The sequence below is a fragment of the Myripristis murdjan genome, chromosome 11, assembly GCF_902150065.1.
Source record: "Myripristis murdjan chromosome 11, fMyrMur1.1, whole genome shotgun sequence".
In the NCBI taxonomy this organism is placed as follows: domain Eukaryota; kingdom Metazoa; phylum Chordata; class Actinopteri; order Holocentriformes; family Holocentridae; genus Myripristis; species Myripristis murdjan.
The window spans coordinates 16,854,805-16,871,339 of record NC_043990.1 but is presented as its reverse complement, the minus strand read 5'-3'; the positions used below and the strand labels follow the sequence as shown (position 1 = coordinate 16,871,339).

The window sequence follows — 16,535 nt, the reverse complement described above, 5'->3', positions numbered from 1 at the left end:
ACAGGTGGCTGAAAGTTAAGATGATGATGGCACTGGAACAGCAGGGAATCTGACTGATAATTGAACCCGAACAATCAAGAGCTGTGACCTCAATAATAATGATTATAATAGGAATAACGACAATGTCTGTTAATTTGTGTAATGGAGTAAACAACACTTTTTTGGAGATGCTTTCAAAACGGTGTTCAAGTTTTGTGTCTCTCTCCACAGGGAATGGTGACAGCACCTGCAGACAGACAGACGTGGACAGACAGAATAGGCACCCAGAACACTTCCCTCTCATTGGTGGAAAGATCCAGAGCACGCACAACGAACGGAGGCTCCAATTGGTCAACGGCTTTCATCTGAATAGCAAGCTCCACCCACTCCACCCAACTAGCCCCTCCTCCTTCGCTCAGGTAGGACAGCACTGTGATTCTGTAGAATAACGGCTGGGACTTTTGTCTATTATGTCTATCTATCTATCTATCTATCTATATGCCTGTCTATCTATCTATAGACACACAAACATGTATGTATAGAGTTTTTTTTTTTTAATTTTTTTTTTTAACTCCTTACATCTCAGCCTTCAGATGTTGTTCTGTTGATGTTTGGGGACATTTTTGGATTTCTGGAAGTTGTTCAGTGAAAAAAAAAAAAAAAAGCTTGACAAGACTTTTGCAATTTGCAAGACCCATTACGTCAAGATCAGACACTTTGGCAACACCACCGGTATGAGAAATCACATCAACTGTTTCCACCCAAAGCTGACATTAGAAGAAAAAAACAAAAACAAAAACATGAGAACCAGACATTTGTGTCAAAACTAGCTAGTTTTTTTTTTTTTAATTGTTCTGTTTGTTTTGTTTATCATGAACCACTTAATTATGAGCACCACAAAGCTGCCTCTGGGATTTGTTGAAGGAATACAAACCTCTGTGATTGACTGAACAATACCAGACCTTCTCAGTGAATAGCTGTCTTTATTCCCGCTGATTATTTTCTCCTGTGGTCGATACATTACTGAAACAACTTTTGAATGAGGTAACTTTCCTCTGCCAGTCATATGAATGCCTTTCGTCAGCTTGTTCAATCACCTTGTTCTCTTTCAAATACGACTTTGGCAACTGAAAAACTTAACTGGATGGTGAAACTCTGAGTCCCCCAAATGCTGTAGCCGGCCGGCTGACTTCTAAATTGGTTTCTTGCTCTGCTCAAATGTATGCAGAAGTGCTGAGTAATCGGTCAATAGTAGCATTGTAATGTGTGTTTCCATGGCCCAGAGGTTAAGCTCCTCCCATGCCAGTGTGAAATGTACACCGTGTCTGTTTTCCCCCTTGACCGTGTCAGACACACACACACACACACACACACGCACAGAATAAACGCTGCTGACTCACTGAAGTCTGAGCTCCTCAGGGCCTCTCTTCCTCTCCTCTTTTCTTCTCTGTTCCATGTGATTTTCTCTGATTTCCTTCTCCTCTTTCTTATTCTTCACTTTGACCCTCCCACCACAACTTCCTCCCAGCTCTTTCAGTCTCTCTGTCTCTTTTTCCCCCTCAATCTTCTTCCCTCTCCGTCTGTCTTCTCTTACTGTCTCTTTCTCAATCTCTCTCCCCATTCTCTCGCCGTCTCTCTCCCTCCTCCCTCCCTCCTGTCTGTATATTCACCCTCTGCTGTATCTATTGAGCCTCCTCTGTCAGTCCTTTATCTCTGTCTCGCCAGCTGTGTGTTGAAGCTCCATTCTCTCCTATGAGAGAGTGTGGAATGAATAGAAAAGGCTTACTGAGAACAGTGAGGAAGCCAATCCCTGCCATTCGTATCACTGAACTCTTCTTTCTCTCCTCTCCTCTCTTCTCCTCTCTTCTCCTCTCCTCTCCCATACTCTCCTCTCCCCTCCTCTCCTCTCCTCTAAGGCTCTGTGACCAATTCTGTCTCCTCACTCAGTGGTTGCCTCCTGCTGCTTGCTCTGCCTAGTGTCTCGGACAGAGTGCTATTTTTATGGAAGAGTTATATTTCAAGAGAGAAAGTGAGGGAAGGAGATTATGTTCCAATGTTCCAACACAACCATGGCACGGTTTGGATTTTTTTTTTTTATACCAATATCACCTCAATAACAGACATTAAATAAGTTAATGCAATTAGTTCCAAACAAACAAACAACCAAACAAACAGAAGAATCAAGAAATAATTGACTGCTGTGTCCCGGACAACGTGGCCAAAGACTGAGCCACTTTTACCTTACCTGGTTTTCCATCTTAATGAGTGATTGCTGTCAATGAATAATGTTTCCTGTTTAATAAACTATGTTGTTTATTAGCTTTCAGTGTTGTACACTTAATTCACCAACAGCAACATTTTATTCTACTGTGAGGCACTCGTATGTGCTTTGGGACTTGAATCATAACTAAACAAATCTGTTTTGAAATACAGACTAATTAGTTTATTAAATTAACTTTGTACCACTTCAGGGGCGTGCGGCGGGTAAAATAAGGAGAAATGCTGAGAGGAAAGTGAGGACATAGGAGAGGTAGACATTTTTAGGAAAGAAATAAAAATGAGGCAGATAAATGAGTGTTGTGTGTTGGATAAGATTTTTTTTAATTTAGTTAAACTCACGTGTAGAGTTTTTGTTATTGACAAGTAGGTTTCCTTACAGCGTGTATAGAAGAAGGTCCATCCTTAACATACAAGTGCATGCATGCATGCTCTTTTGTCTGTCTTTCTCTCTTTCACTTACACACTCACGTGTGCACACACACACACACACACACACACACACACACACACGCTCACTAACTGAGACACACTTAAACACACATCCATGCCTGACTAGCAGCGTGTGTGTAAATGTGTGACTGGCTGACTTATTTTCACTTACACACGCATCAATGCCTGGCTGGCGGAGCATCTGTGTGTGTGTGTGTACGTGTGTGTGTGTGTGTGTGTGTGTGTGTGTGTTAACACAGTGCTGTAGTGGAGGTGTAGTGGTGCGTGGCCTCTTTACTCAGGACTGTCCAATCTACTCTCCTGCTTCACCTCTGTCTTTCTCTCTGTCTCTCTTTGTTTCTGTGTTTCTCCTTTTTTTTCTCCCTCTTTCTTTCTCTCTCGCTCTCTTCTTTATACTCCTTCCCTTCTCTTTGTCATTCTCTCGGTTTCTCCCTCAGACATAGGGATCCAACATCTCCCAACCATTTTCCTTCTCTTTCTCTCCCTCTCTTTCTTTCTTCTTCCATCACTCTTACTGAATGGAAATTACACTTTTTTCTCCCTCTGCTACATTCTCTCTCCTCTCTCTTTTGTAAATTCACCGTTGACAGTTGCCTTTCTATGCGTGGAAAGCCTCAGTGAGCAGATGGAGGGCTGACAGTCTGGAAGCTCCAACAATGAAGCTGGGCGGCAAATCGTGGTGAACAGCACATGTCAGAAAATGGCTGTTAATGGGGGTACAATTTATACAGACTGTCAGTCAAGAATATAGAGGATAGACACACTTTTTTCCAGCTGCCTGGTGATGGTGTTGGGAGAATCCTGGTTGTTCATTCGCATTTATTTCACTTATTTGCTTTTACACTTAAAGCGTAAGCTAATATTCCGACATTGCAAATGCTGCAAGAGGCAAATAGTAAGGAGTGCAAGGGTCAAAGCCGCCGGAGCCATACAATAGGTGTCTTCATAATATTTGCCTTGCAGAAATGCAAGGTAAAGGAATGAGTTACTTGAGTGTTTTTCCTAGGATGGCATTGGTATCAGACAATACTTTTTACAGCACTCAAAACAAAAACCTTTTCTACATATAATGTCTGGTATTGAGCAGTATCTAATAATGAACTGTAACTGAGATTTATATTATTGTGAAAGCTCTTGTGAAAGTCTATAATTTAGATGTGAATTTTGACAGAACGCGACAACACAACTGTCTTTTGTCAGTCAGAATATAGAATCTGTTTTTTTTTTTTTGTTTTGTTTTGTTTTTTTGCACAAGGAAGAAATAAGGAAACTTCATACTGAACGCCACATTAGATTGCTTCCAAAATATGATTAGTTTTGACGGGACTCCTGCAGAATTAGGTTACAAATGGTGTTTTACATTCACAGAGAATGTAAACATATCCATGTCCTCCGGGGGAAATCTTACAACAATCTATGGATTCAATAAATTTTCAGAGATTGATAGATTTTTTTTTCTTTTTTCCTAGCACATCGAAATGGAAATTGAATTACGCCCCCTCACTGACAGTAGACTCTGCCTGCAGCAAGTGCTCAAAGTAATCTTAAGGATGTCAAATTACCAATTAACCCAGGGCTGCTCTCAGTAATAAAGTTACACAGGAGCCGTTAGACATCCCATGATGCCAGTGGGCAGCACTTAAATGAATGCCCATACAAAGTCAGTTGACCTGTTAACCATGTGTGACATCTGACGGCAGTATATCTGTTGCACGTTAACAGCAAAAAGTGTTCCAGCTCATCCAGTACAGATGCAAAAAATGGATTAAAGGGCATATTGGAAATTCTTAGCATTTGATAAAATCTGCTGGGAGAATCATCATAGGCCTAGTTCACCCAAAATACGAATAACAAGATATTTTCTCACTTACTCCTATTGCAGTTCATCCATCCAGATAGTGTCTGTGTGATTTGGTGAGGTTTCCAATCTGCTGCAATCCTCCCTGTCTCTTTTCTCTCCTCCTGCCAAAAATTAAAATGTTAAAAATTTGACAGCACCAGCTCTTTCCAAAAGCAATGACATGGATATCTACTGTAATCCACACCCCTCAGGGGCAAAGTGTTTTGTTGGGAATCATTTCCTGCCAAAGAACACTAGCAAACTGTATCTATCCACCTCTAATTTGTACTCATTGGGGCTCGATAGATACAGTTGGCTCGCGTTCTTCTGGCAGTGACTGGAACCTTGAAAAAATTACACCGAAACTATCTTGATGGATAGATTGCAGCAGGGGCAAGTGGGAAAATATACATTTTTTTATATTTATATATATTGGGTTAACTGCTCCTTTAGTATTAGATAGCCTGCAAATACTGTCCAGAAATTCATGCCATGCAGGTGTGGAATTTGATCTTAGTCTGTCAGGTCAGAATCAAATGAACATCCCTATAGGTACATAGGATGGATGTACAAGCCTGTATGATTTAGTTATCTGTCTGCACATCTTGGTTTATTGATCGACTTTGATCCTTCTTGTGCATGCAGACCTCTTTTCTATCATGGGAGAAAGTGATGTTGTGCAATTAAAAAATCCCCATAGCATGGAGCCAGACACATTTCTGTGCTCTGCCCCAGTACTGTGCTCATCCTGAGAACCTGCACATCGTTGTCTTGTGAAGGTTAAGCTACAGGGGTAAATAAATAAAGAAGTAGTGGCTTCCCTGTGTGTGTGAGCATGGATTTCCCCTTCTTCTGTTTTCCTGTAATAGCTGTGCTCTGCTTTATTTGATCTGGGCCCTCACTCTCATAGTAGTAGGATTGAATTGGGTTTGGAGAACAAGGGAAACACACTCTCTCTCTCTCTCTCTCTCTCTCTCTCTTTCTCTCTCTCACACACACACACACACACACACCTGGGACTGCAAACTGCAACAACAACTGCCCTGGAGCAAGGAAAGTGAGAAAGGGGAGAAAGGGAAGGAGGAAGGGAATAGAGCTGAGATGGAATGGGTGAGAGGGCGGGAGAGAGAGAGAGAGAGAAAGAGAGAGAGGTGAAAGGTTGTAGTGCTGGAATAAATAAAGGCAAGAAGAAAGAAGAGAAGCAACTATAGAGTTCGGTAACTCAAAGTATTCTCCTTCAGCCTGGACGGCAGTGGAGGAGGGAGAAGGAGTTAATGAAATAGAGAGACACTTGATCAGTGGTTCATCTCCTTTTCTCTCTGTCTTCTTTCTCACTCTCTCTTTCTTTTCCTCTCTCCCTATGTGCTCTTTTTCCCAGAGTGCCTCACTTATTCTCTCTTTGCCTCGGCATCTTTACTCCTTACGCCCACTTTACTTTACACACACACACACACATGCACACACACTCTCATGCACACACGCACACACACACAAACACACCCATGCACATTCCTCTCTCCCTCTCACCCTTACACACACTGTGGCCATCTCTGCATACTAAACAATTAGTTAATTACCTTGCCCAGTGTCGCTGAGTTCATTCAGAGTGTTGCTTGTGGCTGAATTACAAAGAGAGGAGTAGGAGAAGGGAGAGGAGGAGAGGCAGAGAGAAAAAGAGAGAAGTAGTGAGTGAAAGGAGAAACACTCTCAGTAAGAGGGTCTCTCCTGGCCATTATTCAGTACTTACATGATAAACTCGTAATAGAATAGAGAAGAACACAACGGATTACAATTGAACAAGACAATCGTTTTAATTGACTCTGTGGTTTTATCCAAGTTCATCTTGTGAGGTTTGAAGGATGCCATATAGGGTTGCAAGTCAGCGATCACAATCACCTCATCATAAATCATCATATTAATTTAATATGATGATTTAATATTATTAAATCATCATACATACCAAGCAGTTAACTGTTAAGGTTTAAGCATTATTATTGTTTTTGGACAGTCAGTGTTCATCGCAGTACCACAATAAAACATATCCAGCGTGGCGTATTTTTGCCGACATGCTCCTTCAGGATCAAAGTGACAAATAGCAAAATGTGGCCACGTTGTGTGTGAGTGAGACACACACTGCCATGTGAAGTGTTCCCACAGCATTTCTATAGTTGTTCAATAGTGTTGAAGAATAAAAATAGACCTGTTTACAAGGGATGCAACGATAGAGCAGCCACCAATTTTAGCCGGACGATTTTCATTTCGAATGACTCAATCAGTGGCCTCCTAATTGGCTAATCTGGAGAACTGTTCTGTCATCATAGATCTATGTGGGGTTTCCCTCGCCCCCGCTCATCTAAAATCCTCACTGCCTCTCCTAATGTCACTTGTTTCCAGTCAGGAAATAAAAGATGACCTCAGGCCCCCCAAATATCTGTCTATCTCTCTATATAGAGATAGATATTTGGAGGGCCTAGTTATTAGTTGTTTTTAATAATGAGCAGCCTTTTTCTAAACAAAAGAGAATTTAATTGGTGTAGGTCTATGCAAATACCATGTAATAATATGGTCAATATAGTTACAGTTACTATCAAAGAGTAAGATTTTTCTAATTTAAAAAATTGGCCAATCTTGAGAAAAGAGGTTCAAGAGATTTAAAGAGGTTCATGTAACCAGAAATACCTGTGTGCTGTCTCATTAGAATAGATAAAATAGATAAAAATAAGATGAAAATAGATAAAACAGAACAACAGATGCAGTTGATGCAGTCCTAATACTACCACATATAGTACTACTCTTACATGCCTGTGGATGGGAACAAGTAAAAACAGAATTCTTATTTAACAGAGAAAGACATTTATTAGTGATTTTTATGGCATGATAGGCCTATAAATGCTTATTTCCATCTTCTGTAAAACTTTTCCAACTGCGGCTCCAGCCTTTCTGCAAGGGGACACTCTGTGGCACGGCAGGATACGATGCTGCATTCCACATCTGATCCTCTCCCTTCCACTCTCATTTCACGTTTCCTGTCTCTCTCTGCTGCTTAATGCCACCCAATAAACCAGTTGTGCCAAAGCATTTTTTTTTAAAACGGCATCTCTCTTTTTTGGCTGCAGAATCACAACCCAGAAGTCAACTTTAAGTAGCCCTTTTAAACTCAGCAGCTCCATATGCTCCATACAGTTGCCGTCTGTTTACAAAGGAAAGATGTTGAAGTCAGGCCTAATTATCATACAGGAGTTCCAGTGGCTTCCCCCATAGGAGCTAATCAGTGTGTGTGTGTGTGTGTGTGTGTGTGTGTGTGTGTGTGTGTCTGTTTGGCACAGCCACTATGTTCCATTACTCTGTCCTGATAAACATCACTCTTTGTGTGTGTGTGTGTGTGTGTGTGTGTGTGTGTAGAGAGGGAGAGAGAGAGAGAGAGAGAGAGAGAGAGAGAGAGAGAGAGAGAGAGAGAGAGAGAGAGAGAGACTGTCTGCAAATGAGCTTTTTATTTGTGTGTCTGTGTATGTCTGGTAATGTTTGTTTTTATTTTATTATATGTATATGTTTATCTATGTATACATAGCTGTACAGTACAAAAATGTGTGTGTGTGTGTGTGTGTGTGTGTGTGTGTGTGTGTGTGCGCATTAGGGACAGCCAAGTTGTATGTTTGGGTCATGCTGAATGCATATGCACATGAAATGTGAAATGTCACCTGGAGCCATGAGGCACTGACTGGAGTTCAGCCATCAACATGGAAAACATGCTGCTGTAGGCTGTTACTAATGAGCAATCATACATACATGTGCTGGAACATTCTTAGAGGGTTGTGTGAGTGTGTGTGTGTGTATGTGGGTCGTGGGTTGTTTGTGTGTGTGTGTATGCTTGGGGGGAAGATACAGAGAGAGCCAGAGACTGAGGCAGAGATTATAATTCTGCAAGTTTGTATGCACAAGAATAACTGTATTTGTGTTTTTTCTGTACACATATATGTAAGAATTTGCTTTTGAGTATGAGAGAGACACTGATGATGTGTTTGTGTTGTGTGACTGCCTACAGTAAATGTATATGCGTTTATATAGGAGTCATTCACATGGCATGTATACATGACTTTATGTCACATGATGAATCCCCTGTCCTTCCTAAACTGCAGCCTACTTTGTTATCATTCTTTTCTCTTCTGCTCTTGATTCCTCTTCGCTTTATAGCATTAAGCAGTGAGTAATGATGACTGACATCATCGCTGGCTATGTTAGTGCCGACTAATTGGCCAGAACGATCTGATTGCATTAGATGCTATTCCTTCAGGGCACTCCCCCCGCTCCCTCCCACTGAAAAGATATCCTTCATTGTTTGCATGGCGGAACATGTTGCTTTTGTTGGGTGTTTGTTCTTTGTTCTTTTTCGAGGTTGGAATTAACAAACTGCATTCATTGTTTGGGGACAAAGATGTCGGGGAATTATCCCTCATGATTTACGATTTGTGCGTCAAAAGCTGAAAAGTGATTAATGTTAAAAGCTGTGATTGCTGTTGGGTCTTGACTGGCCTTGTTAATTGCTATCATCTAAAATGCGCGTCTCAGGATACCTCTAGGATATTACAAACGCACTGTGAAGACACTAATATACTGCTGAAATGTCTTCGGTTATTGCGTGTGCGCTTTGGGTGCCCGCGCAAGAAAGCAATAAAGGTTGAAAAATGAAGTTGCATTTTAGATTTACTAACAGCCATGAGAGGCCTTTTCCTCTGCACATCTCTCTCTCTCTCTCTCTCTCAGTCTCCTTGTCTCTTTGTCTTGCTCTCTTTCACGACACCTTTTCAAGCGAGGTAAAATGATTATAGTAATGGACACCCCCCTCCCCTTTGCACCAGCCGCTCTCACACTTCCAGTCTCTCTCTTGCCTGCTCTCCTCTTCCATTGCTACTCTGTACATTCTGTTCTGTACATTAGTGCAGCCCTGGGGATGCCCTTACTCTTACAGGCTTAATGTAATCACACCTCCAGTATAAATGCAGTGGGGAGACAGAGAGAGAGAGAGAGAGAGAAAAGGGGAGGAAAGAGGGGAGGAAGAATTGAGAGACAGATGAGGAGGTAGTAAATAAAATAAATTGAGGAAGAAAGGGAGTAGTGGCTGTCAAAGCAGCAGTAGAGATGATAATCACATCAAAAAATGATAAATACCTGCAGAAAGAACCAAGAAGTCGTGAAATTAGATCAGTTCCATGTCGGCCCTCCAGTTCATGTACCTGCACAGCTTCCTGGCATTGATGTCATCTTTACTCTCATGGAAACGCTAATTTCCTGTTGCCTTTGTGTCATTTTGTTGTTGACAGTCTTTAAGGCTGGCATGCATGAAAATTCCTGTACTTCTGACACCAAATGTGGTGCAGCATCAATGATCAGCTCACACATGTGATGGTAAAAGCGCTGAGGTATGCTTATTTGCTGTGTGTGAGTTAATTCTGGCTGGGTGCAATCCCCAGGACATATTCCTAGTATGGAAACTTATTTGTCAAAATAAAAATACTTCTCCTTGGGATTTAGGAATAGTTTCAGTTCATCACTCCCAAGTTTAGTTTATTTGCACGTCTAAAATGAGGAAATGCTGGAAGAAGAGAAAAATCCACTTTGTGCAAGTGAGGGGAAAAAAAAGCAAAGGCCTCCTTATATCAAAAGTAACAAAGAAAAGTGCCTCCTGTTCTCAGATATTTTTATGGTTTCCATCCCTGGATGATCTGAAATACTCAGGAGTTCATGATGATGAAAGCTTTACCCCATGAGGAGTTGAGCTGAGTTCAGTGGCTTCAGCTCAGTGAGATGAATGGGGACGGCCTTTGTGATGCCTGGGAAGTCCTTATGGGTGAGACCTATAGAGAGTTTATTGCTTTTACGACAAGGGTGTATGATGAAGCGCCGTGGCTCTCACCACCCACTCTCGCCCTCCTGCAGTTTTTCTCTATATCTCACTGTCTCTCTCTGTGTTACTCTGGTTCTGTGACGCATTCCCTCTGTTATCTTGTTCCCTTTCTCACCTCTCTGTCACCTTCCTCTCATTTTTCCCTTTCATCTCGTTGTTTCTGTCCTTTTCTTCTGTCAGTCTCCCTCTGCTGTTGTCTCAGCAGCTCTCTCTAACTCCTGGTTGCTGCCTTTGCCACCCTCCTCTTTTCTGCCTCTACCTTCCACTGTCTCGCCCCTTTCACCCCCTTTCACCATCTCCCCGTTCTCTCTTTGATAGTTAGCAGCACTGTGACATTAACAGACACTTTGCCTTTTTTCTGTTTTTCATGTCAATTTTCTTTCTTTTTTTTTTTTTTTTTTTTCTCAGAGCAAAAAGATCATTGGTCGGCGCGGCTGAGCGCTCGCACAGACACAGTGAGGGGTGTTCCTAATTGGCAAGCGGGCTGGCATGTTTACATGACGCTTGTGATCTGACGTCGGTACAAGAGCTGAGCGGTTAGCGCGCACTCCCCCCACCACCTCCCCTCCATTTCCCCCTCTGTGATAATTAGCTAGAGAAAACAAGTGGAGTTGGCTTCGGCGGGCGACGGGGAGATTGGCAGGAAAATCAACTTCCTCTTAGATCCCACTCGTGCCAGCTGGCCATGATGGAGATATTTGGACACACACACACACACACACACACATACACACACACATACATACCCATACATGTTCACATTCCTATCAAAACTCACAGCAGGAGTCCAGTAATACTCCCTTTGTGGTCCGTTGTGTATCTTTGGTCCACAACAATGGATCTATAGTCACCTGATCATACATATTTTGATTGGTAAGGATGCTACTAAACAGCTTATATATTTATATGTATTTCTAAAAAAGTCTGAAAGAAAATTGAATGTAGTTTAAAAACCTGTCTGAAAGAAAGTTTGGCTTGCAACAGCGGTGTTCCTAATAAAATGACAGGTGAACTGCAATTCTATGCATTATAAACAATAGACATACTATGTATCTTTCAACTGGTCCTCATGTGATTTCTATTTCACAAATTTGTATTTTAGGGTATCATACATGCTGTTCAGCATGTTTTGTAGTGCATCATATTGTATTCCTCTTCTTTTTTGATCTGTAATGCTATTTGCATGTTGCTGACAATGACTACTGATGAAAATTAACTACCATATCTCTGGTGCAATATACTGTATATATATATATACACCATGCATTGTCTCTGTCAGATAAACAAATAAAATAAAATAAAATGAATACTGTAGTATTAACTGATGATTTAGAGGATAATACTACAGTAGTGAGGTTTAAAGAGGTTTAAAGGTTTACACCAAAAGCTGCATGATATTTTTTGTGTAAGTATTTCTGTGATATTTACTAGTAGCTGCCTGGTTCTTGGATAAATATGCCTGTTTTTTTTAATCAGGACTCTAGCTTTTGCTAAATGTGTTATGTGTGGGATTTGGATCTGTCTTTTAAAATTCACACCATCAGTCTTGTACTGAGCAGTGCTGTGTATCCCAAGCCTTCTTGTCCCCACAACATTTTGAGAGCAGTCCGTACAGCAGTGCTGATGGATGGCCACTTACCAGTATCCCTATACACTCCCCACTTACGCTCCTCTACTCAATCCTTTTATGTGTGGAGAGGTGCAGGCTAATAGCCCATTGAGCTAAACTAGTTTTCCTTCGCTGGGGGGGAACAGAGTGAACTCGGGGCTAATGTAGCGTCCTGTGGCTCCCTGAATGGAATAACAATGGCAGATAGGCTTCGGCTGAGAGATTTTGATGGAACAGTACAGAGTGATAGCCAGCAGCCATTATTCAAGACTGCTACCTGGGAAATTTTCACACAGCGCATCATAGTTTTTGTATGCTACTAAGAAAAAAAAAAAAAAATGCAACGCTGTACAATCTCCTCTCCATCATGGATCTCTTTCTCTGGTGCTGTGCTTCTGCTGTTTTGAAATGTCAGTTACCAGTCAGCTGAAAAGTGAATCTATGATTTCTCTGACACTCTGACCAGACACTCTCCATATGTGCCAAAATGAAAGGTTGAAGCTTACTGTGCACTACCATTTGTAATGCTGATACTGTACTTTTGTTTTATAGCTAGAATTATGATGCATCATCACAACTGATTTGGCCCCAGTCAGTGAATAAATGGTACATATACAGTAGCTGGGTTGAACTCCGAGAAATAAAACTCTGCGTCTACCAGCGAATTGTTAAAACGGCCACCGTCACATTTGAAATGATCATTTTTCATTTTAATAGAATAGCTTTTCTGTATCTGAAATCCCCATCACACTGTTTCTTTTCGAGGTGAGGCCTCTCGCTGACACTTTTGTCCCTTTGAACAATAATTCAAACAGCGTTACACGGTGGTGTCAGAAGTGGAATTTATTGTTGTGCCTGTCTTTGTTGGGGAAGATGCTGTACACTTCAGATGGCAGCACAATGCCACGAGCCTGCCACTGTACATGACTGTAGGCTGTTTTGACTGCAGCGTGGGCAGTTACATAAATAAAAACAGCGAGGGAGGAAAGCACTGACATCATGTCACATTCACAAATATGGGTAAAAAAAAAAAAAAAGTTTGTGGCCAAAATTAGGACAATAGAACAAATCTCATCTGTTACTGCACAGTCCTCAATGTAAAAGAAATTCTTCAATGTAGTTGTGCCATGAAAGCAGTGTACTGCACAGTATATTTCTTTGAGAAGACTGATTGAAATTGATTATTATAGGTTGTCCTGCCTAGAATGATTAAGCAACTGTACAAAATGGAAGAGAGCACGACAGACCTAAGGCTTCAACTGTTAGTTTCACTAGTCTGTTATTTTCCTACGAGGGAGGACTGGCCTTGTCTGCGCGATTAATAAAGAACTCTGAGAGACGATGCAGGGTTTTCTTAACACATACGAGTTGGGAAATATAAGCTCCAAGAGTTGTTGGAAAGGGGTGGCAGGCGTGTGTGTGTGTGTGTCTATGTGTGTGTGTGTGTGTGTGCGTTTGCGTGTGTGCGGAGGTGTGTGTGAATGTGTTTGACAGCAAGGATTGCATAACAGAGATGCCTGCTGCTGCGGGTCACCATGAATGGCAGGAGCTCTCTCTCACAAACACCAAACACACACACACACACACACACACACACATACACTCACACCCCTCTCTTTCTCCCTCTCTTTCTCTCTCTCTTTCTCTCTCTCTCTCTCTCTCTCTCCCCGTCTGCCTGTTGTCCTGTCTCTCCATCTGGTCTGTTTGACTTCCAGCCTGATTAGCTGAATTTTTTTTTTTTTTTTTTTTTTTTTTTAAAGATTATTGAAGTTATTAGCTATGATGAAACCTTTAGTCACAAAATAGTAACAATATTGTGCCTCAGCCTCCTCAATGGGTTTGACATTTTGAATAATGAGTTTTAGGAAACGCCCCCCCGCCCCTCCTCATATCCCCACCCCCCACCCCCCCATTGTGAATTGTCTGTGTAGCATTTTGGATTGAAACCGCTCCGTTTTTGGAAAGGATTTTGTAAGACACGCGTAAAAATGCACAAACAATTTTGGAAACACACTCTCAGTTGCAGTAGCAAGTCACCCACACACACACACACACACACACACACATTTACGCACACGCACACATACAAACGGACATACGCACTCCACCCACACACACAGAGTTCCATCTGTCTGTTTCTATGTTCAGGACTATTGATTCCTGTTGGTACACACAAGCACTCTCTCTCTATCTTTCTCTCTCTCTCTCACACACACACACACACACACACACAAACGCCCAGGAGGCATGGTGCTGCCAGTTTTGTAGAGGCAAGTATTTTTAGACTGCGTTGGTAGTAGGGTTGTGGTGGTGTGTTTTTGTGTGTGTGTGTGTGTGTGTGTACATGTGTGCGTGCGTGTGTGTTTGTCCTTCTCTGTGTCTCCCAATAGAGAGTCCCACTCAGATGCTGCTAGCCTCTAACAAAAAAAAAACAAAAAAACTGGCTCCTGTAAACTTGAATGGAGTCATGGGTAAAAAAAAAAAGCAATGTGCAGAGCAAGGTTATTATATAAATACATACCAAGATATGATGTAGTTTCTGTGTCACCGCCTCTCTCTCTCTCTCTCTCTCTCTCTCTCTCTCTCTCTCTCTCTCTCTCTCTCAGCCTCTTTCTCTCTCTTTTTCTGTGTGTGTGTGTGTGTGTGTGTGTGTCTCAGGAGGCTCTCTACCACTGAACAGCCGTATTAATGAAGCTACATTACTGCTCTAATAGAAATCCATGTCTGCTAGTGGCTAGAGCTGCACTCTCTCTCTCTCGCACACACACACACACACACACACACACGCACACATACACATGCTCATACACTGAGTCTTTGCATCTGTTTCTTTCATTTCTCCTTAAGCTCATGGACAAACGCGCGTGCGCAAACACAAACACAAACACACACACATACACATACACACAGTCAGTTTCAGAGTGAGCCAGCCCCTTTGGGTGATGTGTCATGTGTGGAGGACACACGGGTCCAGTTTGGGCACTGATTCTATTCTAAATGAAGCAGGAGTTGGTGAATTATTGAAATGCCTGCCCTCCTTTCCCCTCTCCATCTCCAACTCGCTCTCTCTCCCTCTTTTTCTCTCGTACACACGCGCGCACACACACTCACACAAACACACACACACTTGCTTTCTCTCCTCATTGCCTGCCTTCTCTATCTCTGTCCCTGCGTCTCACTTAGTCACTCTGTCTTTCTGTATCTTCCCGCTCATATTCCCTTACCAGCCTCGCATGATTTATTCTTAAACGGACTAACAGTGGGAATTAGAGGTCTAGTAGTAGTTCTGTGTATGCGAGTGTGTGTATGTGTACAAACTATGAGTGATGTTGTTTAATCCAGTGGTGTCCTTGGGGACAGATTTGGCCCATATTACAGCATGCTATTACTGTGTCTAAAATCTCCTGTGCATTGAACCAACCATTATTTACTGCCACAGATCGTCCCACCTCTTTCATAAGCATTAGTTTAGAAGACTCCGCCCTGCTGTACAAGCACATTTGTAGAGGGAGACGGAGACAGAGAGATTGTAATTTAATGCTAAAGGCATGATTAACTGCTGTTGTCAAATTTATCTACGAGGTGTGACAGTGACAGTAAAACCCACACGCACGCACTCTGCTCCTCGTCCTCCTCCAGACACCCTCACCCAAGGTCAGGTTAGCCCTGACTACACCCTGTGCCACCCACTGGTAATGAATGATCAGCACTCACTGACATCTAGGACTGAAGGGGAGAACACTCTTAGACATATTCCTCCTTTGCTCTCTCATTTATCACCCAGGGCTTATCACTGACAGCGGCCGTGCTCTCTGCTTTCTCTCCTCGCCTGTCACAGAAGCTCTTGGATGAAGGGACGGCATGCAAGGTGGCAGGCAGGCCAGCGGTTGCGCCTGAGCTACCGTGTGTCATTTTAGATTCGCGTGTCATGTGTCAATAGTCTGTGCCAGTTCAAAGCATGGTAGATGATCAGATTGTGTGCCTCAGTTCAGCATGTTAGAGATGACGATCATCATGAAAATCGTTGCGTTCAACCACGGTGGTCGGGTGTGTGCAACTAACTGCACAGTCCAGTGGAATCGAGAAAAGAGTTCACAAAGCCAAGTGCATTGAAGTATGCATTTCATACACCTTCATTTTCTTCTGTAATTGAAGGAACTGGATTAAAATAATGTGTTGATGGACTTTGGGGTGATAACATTCTTCTTAGCTCAGATAAAAGAAGAAATGCACAAGTTTCCACAACTGGTGTCACATGTCAGCATCGCAACATTTGCATAAACTGGATTCAACATCATGCAAATCATGGGCAGCCAACGCAGCTCCCGATGCTTGTCAGCATTGTGAAGAATCAAGTAAACTGGCATAGCAGATTATAAGATGATGCAAGATTTAGCAACTTTGTGGTCTGTTTTGTCGTGTAAAATATGTTCAGAAACTGATTTTGATGGACAGCTTTGGTGAAAGTTGAAATT

The 16,535-nt window shown here is 42.1% G+C and overlaps 1 protein-coding gene across 1 annotated transcript in view; it reads left to right on the top strand.

The window, feature by feature from the left end:
• The window catches only part of atxn1a (ataxin 1a), a 112,585-nt gene that overhangs the window by 31,276 nt on the left and 64,774 nt on the right, over positions 1-16,535 (top strand). The window contains exon 2 of the mRNA XM_030063976.1: positions 211-398. The gene's annotated coding sequence lies outside the window, so the exon portion shown is untranslated. The remainder of the gene's footprint in view (positions 1-210; positions 399-16,535) is intronic.